Below are 8,455 nucleotides of genomic sequence, written 5' to 3' on the forward strand. Positions count from 1 at the left end.
ACCAAGTCAAGCCCGGATCGAGCATGACACCTAAGTATTTAATCTTTTTTACATTTTCTAATTGTATGTTCCTGAATTTCACTGACAAATGAGCACCCCTCAACTTTTTCTTTTGACCAAATACCATGGCTTTTGTTTTTTGCGGGTGTAAATGCATATTATTTAAGTCTAGCCATTTACTTATTGAATCAAAATCATCTTGCAAATACTTTTGTACCTCCTTAATTGATTCACCGTGATTAAAAATGGCGGTATCATCAGCATAAAGAGACATTTTAGAATGTACATGCAATTTCAAATTACACATGTCATTAATAAAAATACAAAATATCAATGATTTTATCTTCAAAAATTCACTGCGACAACCGTTAATCATTACAAATTGCTTTCTGTCTGTTAAATACGATTCCATCCAGTTGTATTCATTGCCAGTAATACCATAGTACTTAAGTTTTGCAAGTATAAAATTGTGAGGAATAACATCAAAAGCTTTGCGTAAGTCCAAGAAAATACCACCAGTAACATGTTTTCGGTCCATTTTATCATACAAAAAGTCTGTAATCTCAGTTAGACAAGTGGCAGTAGAATAAGACGGTCTGAAGCCAGACTGACAATTTGCAAGTAGATCATTTACATTTAAGTACTTATACAATTGATCATGTATTGCTCTCTCTAGTATTTTGGACAGGACTGGAAGCACAGAAATTGGTCTATAATTGTCAATATCAAATGATCCTCCCTTATGTACAGGAGTAATTCTTGCTGTTTTAAAATCTTCTGGAATAACACTAGTTTGTAAAGTTGCATTAAATAAATGGGTTAAAGGGCCAGCTATACTCTCTGCTGCCAGCTTAAGAAATTTAGGGTGAATGCCATCTACTCCGACCGCTTTCGAACAATCAATATATAATAGTTCTTTCAAAACATACTCCTTTTTGATTGCATAAAATTTAAATTCACAATCTGGAATAAACAGAGTTTGTAAATTGTTTAATAAATCTTTCGAGAAATTACCCGAAGCGGCTTGCAACCTTGAGCCGACTTCATTAAAGGCTTTGTTTAGAACGTGAGCTATTTCATTGTTAGGTATTTGATCATTATCAATTGTTAATTTGACATCATGACTCGTGGTTTTATTTTTCTTAGGTATAAGCTTCGATAAAATGTTCCAGTTCTTTTTTATGTCATTTTCGCAGTCCTTAAATTTGTCCTGATAATACTTCTTTTTCAAATTTTTAATCAAGTTATTAGCTCTGTTACGGGAAAACTGAAATTTATTCCACCAATAAATTAATCTTGTTTTTCTAAATTGCTTTCGATAATAATCCCTTTCGCGTGCTAACACCAAAAAATCATCATTTATCCAAGGTACCCCTCTTTGTTTTTGCCGCACTGATATCACGGGGGCATGCCTGTCACAAATGTCCAGGAGTGTGTTTTTAAAGTAGTGCCACAATTTTTCAACGTCAGTCCCACAGGAATAAAACTCATGCCAATCAACTTTCCTTACATCATCTTTAAATTTCTCACTGTCAGAGTACTTGAATGAACGACATTTAGTTATTTTCGGAGAAAGGGATTGATGTTTCCCTTTAATTGCAGTAAAAATCACAGAGTGATCACTAAGTCCAGCTGACTGCACTCCTGACTTAATAATATTGTCAACAAGTGCATCAGAAATACATACCAAATCGATTACTGACTGGCTATGTGGTGAAATTCTAGTGGGTTCAGATATAACCTGTGTCATTTGCATTGTAGTAAGGAGACTGGAAACTTTTTTAGAAAGATTATTTATGGTTTGCATATTACAGTTAAAATCACCAAGAAGAATTAATTATGATAATTATGACCCCCGCTTCATGATAGAAGAAACTCTATGGCCCATATTCTGAAGTCGGGTTTAAGTTAAACTCAGGTTTAAAGTTGTGGTTTAAGTATGGGAAGCCAAAAGTATCAAATTTGTTATTAAGTTGTATGTTTCTTATGTTTACTGTGCTCTTTCCTGATTTATCGATGGTGAAGCCAATAATCTTTTGAAACTTCCTAGACAATTATGAATGATTTGAGAGCCAAATGAGCTGAAGTATGATATCTCTACTGTTAGTGATTTATGTAACAATTGGCTCGCCATACTTAAACCACAACTTTAACCCTGAGTTTAAGTTAAACCCGACTTCAGAATACGGGCCCATAAGCTTCAATGATCATTAATTTGTCAAACAATTTTGTTACTGATGTATGATAGAGCATCGGTACTTTTATATATTTTGGATGAGCTACCAGATGCAAATTTTCTTATCGAAATTCCTCTTTCTCCACAAAATTAATAATATTGTGCTTTTATTGTGTTAGTGTGACTTGAGGAATCAGCCAAGCGCGCAGGGCAACAGACCCCCACCCTCTTAACCCTGCCACTCGATCCCGGTCGGAATCTGGGCCCGTATACCATAAACGAGATAAGCATGCTTAAGTAAAAAAAAATGTAAGCATTTTGTCTTATTTTCCGTCTAAGACAAAATTCTTAGTTTCAAGGCAATTTTGGCCCACGCCTTCTCTTTATCCTGAAACGTGATAATTAATCTTGGGTCTCAAGATCTCCTTCTCTCTCCTTCAGTGAAATTGGCCTTCCTTTTTTTCTCATCCTCCATCTTGATATTTGTTATGATGCGATTTTTGCTTTAACACATAAAACTTTTTTTTTTTTACCGCGGAGCAGCTGTTACGTTCGCGACAAAAGTTGCGTGACGTTGCAATTTTCTCATGACGTCATAGAATTTGAGACTTTGGCTTAGCCATATCGTCTGACTTGAGACAAATGTCTTAAAGTTTATTGAATATAGTTAGGGAAGATTTCTTAGACAAGCAAAATGCTCAAACTTAAGCAAGCAGCTTATCTCGTTAATGGAATACAGGTCCTGGTCCCTATTTTAATGAGCAAATAGGCCAGACTCGTCCAAATCCTCTCGTGGCTGAATCCTCCTCCCTGCAAATTCTCGTGAATCATGAGATTTTCTTTCTCTAAGAATTTACCTACTTTATCATCAAGTAAAATACCATTGCACCATTGGACAAAGTACATGTTTCTCTTTCATATTGGTCTTCTATTTTTTATTGACTATTTTGATAAGTGAACCCGATTAAGCAATTCTATTTTGAAACATATAATATTTTAAAGCTTACATAATATATCATGATATAAAAATCATTTGGGCTCAAACGAAAATAAAATTTTTAAATAACAACTTTTGTCAGGTGAAAATAATTATTTTCTAGCATGTTTTAGATCGAAAGTTTCACCTACTTTACATTTTTTTAAAAATAAATTTAAACACATAACCTAAAAGCACGATTCTTCTTCTTTACAATGATACCAAAATTATGAATTGATGTATATTTAGAGCTGCAATAATCGAATTAATAGAGATGTTTTGATCGCATCAAGCTCATTAAATATACAAACCATTCTAGTCATGAATATTACTTAGATGAAATAAGCTACTTTTTGAGGACCTACCTACTGACTGTATTTCCGTTGCCCCTTGAATGTACAAGCATTTATGCTTTCTTATACAGCTTCAAGTATACACCCGAAGAATCAAAAGTATTTTATAATGACTTTATGTGGTCATCATTGTAAAGGGGAAGCAGTATTACTAATCAGATATATAACTTCACTTTTCAAAATAGTGATCAGAGTTTGCAGAAATCAGCTCTAAAAATGATTTATTTTCATGCCATATTTCTGCCTTCCACCGGTCCTCTTGCGAGCTCCAGCTGAGTGACGTCACACAATGAGCAATGAGCAGCTGAGCTGACAGCAGCCCATTGGAGACGATCTTTCCAATCAGCGTTTTTGCTCTTAGAATTGTTTATTCCTCTTAAGATTGGTCTTGTTATAAAGATAAAAGTTTGAATTTACTGAACAGTGAAAAAAGGTGCACATTTAACGTATTTTGGTAACCGATATTTAGCTTAGATTTTCAAGTTCTTAATTAGATTATTTCTACTCTTATTTGGGATGGGAGGGGTAGAGTTTAAAGTCAAGTCCACATCAACTAAAAATTATTTGAATAGAGTAATTTCCCTTGTTGTTTTTACTCAAAACAGTCATATACACAAAACAATGATATGCAAAATTAGAGTTGTCACTCACATCACATTCGTTTCTATTTTTTGTGGCATTTTGTTTTTTATTCTTTGCAGATTTGACGATAGGAAACTCTTCATCTGATCACAATAGGTTATATTTACGGAACTGTTAATATAGTAATTATATAAATTTGAATCAAAGTTTTTATGAAATTTCCTGCAATATCTTGTTATTTTTCTTTAAATTCAAATGAATTTTTGATTGCGTGGACTTCTCCTTTACTCTTAATGTAGGGAATGCATAGCAAACTTTATCCAGAAACAAAATTGTCTTAGAATATGCAAATCAGTAATTGGACACATGATCACTTTTCTTTCATCCAGGCCACTTTCTCACATCCACCACAGGGGCCGCGGAACCGGGGGGGCTGGGGGGCTTCAGCCCCCCCCCCCCCCCCACTTTTTTCCAAAACCGTGTACAAAAACGTAAAAATGACCATATGATTGTGATTTTTAGCATGGTCAGCCCCCCCCCCCCCCCACTTTAAAAACCGTTCCGCGGCCCCTGACCAGGCTTTCAGTCTTATAACAAAAATGATGAACCATCACACAACAGCACACAACATTCACAGTGCTTCACAATAAATATTTCACTTCTGTTCATACATGCAATAAATATTGTGGAAAACAAATAAAAGGCGTACCCATATTCAAATACCGTTTAAAAGGACAAATATATTATACCTTTCGAGAAAAATCAGCACGTTAAATATCTGATAACAAAACATAATTATGGGGCACTGCAAGAAACTTATGTTCAATTGCAAATCAAGCGTAAGTCTTAAATTCAAATTCAAGCGTAATAAGGTCGAGTTGCAATCGCAATTCAACTACATGTTTAATCAAAGGACTTACCCTTGATTTGGGACGTGTGATTGAGTATAACATTTCTCGCAAAATGCCCTAGTAACATTAAAATTGTTCTTTCGTTTTAAATTGTGTGTTATTATTTTTGACAAGCTGTATTCCTGTCCAAGTCAAATTTCTTAGTTCTCTCCAAAACTGTGCTCAAAATTGTTTCCAAGATTGATAAAGAAAATTTTTCTTTTGTATCATTATCAGTCCACAACTTGCAAACCGTAGGTCCTGGAAAGAGTGAAGAAAAAAATGGCTATATCCAAATCATAGTAAAAGGACATGATGGAATCTCCCAGATTGAGGTAGCAAGCAGAGACCAGAAGTCACCAGAGTCAGCAAGTGTGCAGATCTGTGTGTAGAAGAGAGAAAAAAGAAATAGTTTAAATAATCAAATCAAAGTATGAATTTAATTATCGTGATGATTGATGACGTGCGGTGGCATGTAATTCCCGGTCAACGACAAATGATAGTAGGTTTAGACACCTGAAAAGTTCCACTCAGAACACTGGTGCTCTACCTCAAGTGATGTTTGTGTAGGCCCCACTCCACTTCATTACCGCTACACTACCGTACATGTACGCCACACCTACCCGGGTAGGTGTGTAGCGTAGTGTAGGCTGTAGCAGTAGTGAAGTGGAGACTACACGAACATCACTTGAGGTACGGTGCTCTCTGAGTCTCTGTGTCATTACAAAGATTGCATTTATCTTCATTGTTGAAGGCATTCTAATCAGAAAGAAACACCAGACTCAAATTTTGGCCCACCCAAGGGTTCATTACATGCCGCCGCGCACAGAAAATTCAAGCCATAGAAGTCGTGTGTTGTGGACCCAAGAAGTGAGATCCCAGCACGCGCGACCCACTAGTTAGAAATCCACTGCCAAACGCGGTTCGTGGTGCGAGGTTAGTATACTAATACTAACCTCGCAATACGTGTGAGTGATTTTGGCCAGGAATCAGGGTAATCACTGCTGAAAATTTGTCTGGCTTCATGGCATCGGCATCATGGTGATATAATTCTGTGTATAATAAAAACTTAAACATTCCTCTGAAACAGCAGATTTTCAGCCATGGTCCATACCAGTGCTCCTAAATAATTTAATCGCCTGCCTGAGTCCTGACCAGTTTTAGAAATCTGAAGAAAAAATCTGCTGGAATTGTGCAAAAACATTATTTCTAAAATAAAGACTTTTTAATTTTAATAGTAGTTATGCCAAAATGCATGATTCTAAACTTATATCAGATCTGTATCTGTCATCTGACCTGAATGCATCGTCAGAACAAGTACAGTTTCCAAACATGCTTACCTTGACTTTTGACTGGATCAACATGCATCGGGAGCAAGTGAATGGGACCGTGCAGCTTGGAGTTTTTCAATAGTTAGTAGAGCAACACAACGAAGACTGTCGAGTGGACAAAATCGATCTTTCCAGTTCACAATTCAATAAAAAACGGGCAAAATAACACAGTTCTGGTTCCCTTATAGTCTGAAGTTGTCGAAAACAGAATTCGGATATCACAATACATGAAGAAAACGGTAAATTCGAAGAAAAATAGAGACCAGGAAGGTGAATCAGCTATCAGTGTACTGCTGGCTTGCACAGAGAGCTCAGTGAGTCGATCATGTGACTTCATTATTCTCGACTGTTTTTGATCGCGTGATTGTCTGTCTGGGGGCGGCTGGGGGGCTGAGAAGGGTACCTAATAATTTCATTTCTTGCATTTCCACGACATCAATAAGACTTTTTAGTGACATATTTGTGTATAAAAAGACAAGACCTTTCCATTCATATATAATTTGTCTATAATCATCACTTTCGTGAATTTTCTTTGGATGTATACTTTCAGCAAAAAAAGTATCACCACCACCTTTGGCTGTACCTGTTTGAAAACGTTATTCATTATCATTATTTTTATATACTGTATAGTCGTGTTTATACTACCCTGCTTGACTCTATTGTGGGTGTACATTGTCATATAATAAAAATGAATTACAGTCACTCAGTGGCGTATTGGGCAAAATTTATATAACGTTGCGAGTAAAGCGAGCGAGCAAAAATGTTGATACATTTATTACAAAAATCCAATTTTTTAATAGATTTTTGACAAAATATTCAGAAAATAATATCCTATTCCTCCCTCCTCTCTTTTTTTTTCTTTCATTTTCATTTTCTTTTTTTTTCATTGTAGAAAATTTAGCCCCCCCCCCCCCATATTTACGCCACATACCGTCACTTGCCTTAATGGTATTGTCCCATCATTTTTTTTTTACTTGCTTAGAAATTTATACTTGCCTTGCCATTATTTTGTAAAAGCAGTTTCCCTTCAAATTTCTACCAAATGGAAAAATATATATATTCTAAATTCCGTTCAGGAGCACTCTGTTCACTTTAGGTTCTGTGGTATCTACCAGTACGAAGACATAATTTTATTGTTGCCCTCTAACAGTGCACGTGCGTTGCGTGCCATATCCTTTTTTAGATGGCGCTCTTGAGTCTATATACGGACAGAGACATTGACTAAAAGAGAGCAGGCAATTTAGGAGAGAGATAGATACAAGACATTTTATTTCGTCTTTGCTACATGATAGTCATAAAGAAATTTATATTTCACTTGTATATAGTGAAAAAATAGCCATACCTGAACAAAACGTGTTGATGTGTGTGTCCTCAGTGTGAAATTATCTTCATATACATGTAGTGTTAAATTTGATCACACCAATACATTGACCACACTCTCAATGTAGAGGTGTGTGTCCTCAGTGTGAAATTAAGTGCACTATATGTGAACTCTCACACTGTTGAAGTGTGTGTCCTCAGTGTGAAATTAACTTCATACAGGGTTAAATTTTATAACACCATTACATATTGTCCACATGTGAACACTTTCACAGTTGAAGCGTGTGTCCTCAGTGTGAAATGAACTTCATATATTGTTAAATTTGATCACACCATTATATTGTGCACTATGTGAACACTTTCGCAGTTGAAGTATTTGTCCTCAGTGTGAAATTAACTTCATACAGTGTTAAATTTGATCACACCATTATATTGTGCACTATGTGAACACTTTCGCAGTTGAAGTATTTGTCCTCAGTGTGAAATTATCTTCACACAGTGTTAAATTTGATCACACGATTTCATATTATCCACTATATGAGCATTCACACTGTTGAAGTGTGTGTCCTCAGTGTGAAATTATCTTCACACAGTGTTAAATTTGATCACACCATTATATTGTGCACTATGTGAACACTCACACTGTTGAAGTGTGTGTCCACAATGTGAAATTAACTTCATACAGTGTTAAATTTGATCACACCATTACATATTGTCCACTATGTGAACACTTTCACAGTTGAAGCGTGTGTCCTCAGTGTAAAAGGAACTCCATACAGTGTTTAATTTGATCACACCATTACATATTGTCCACTATGTGAACACTA

This window comes from Lytechinus pictus, chromosome 11, assembly GCF_037042905.1.
Source record: "Lytechinus pictus isolate F3 Inbred chromosome 11, Lp3.0, whole genome shotgun sequence".
Classification (NCBI taxonomy): Eukaryota; Metazoa; Echinodermata; class Echinoidea; order Temnopleuroida; family Toxopneustidae; genus Lytechinus; species Lytechinus pictus.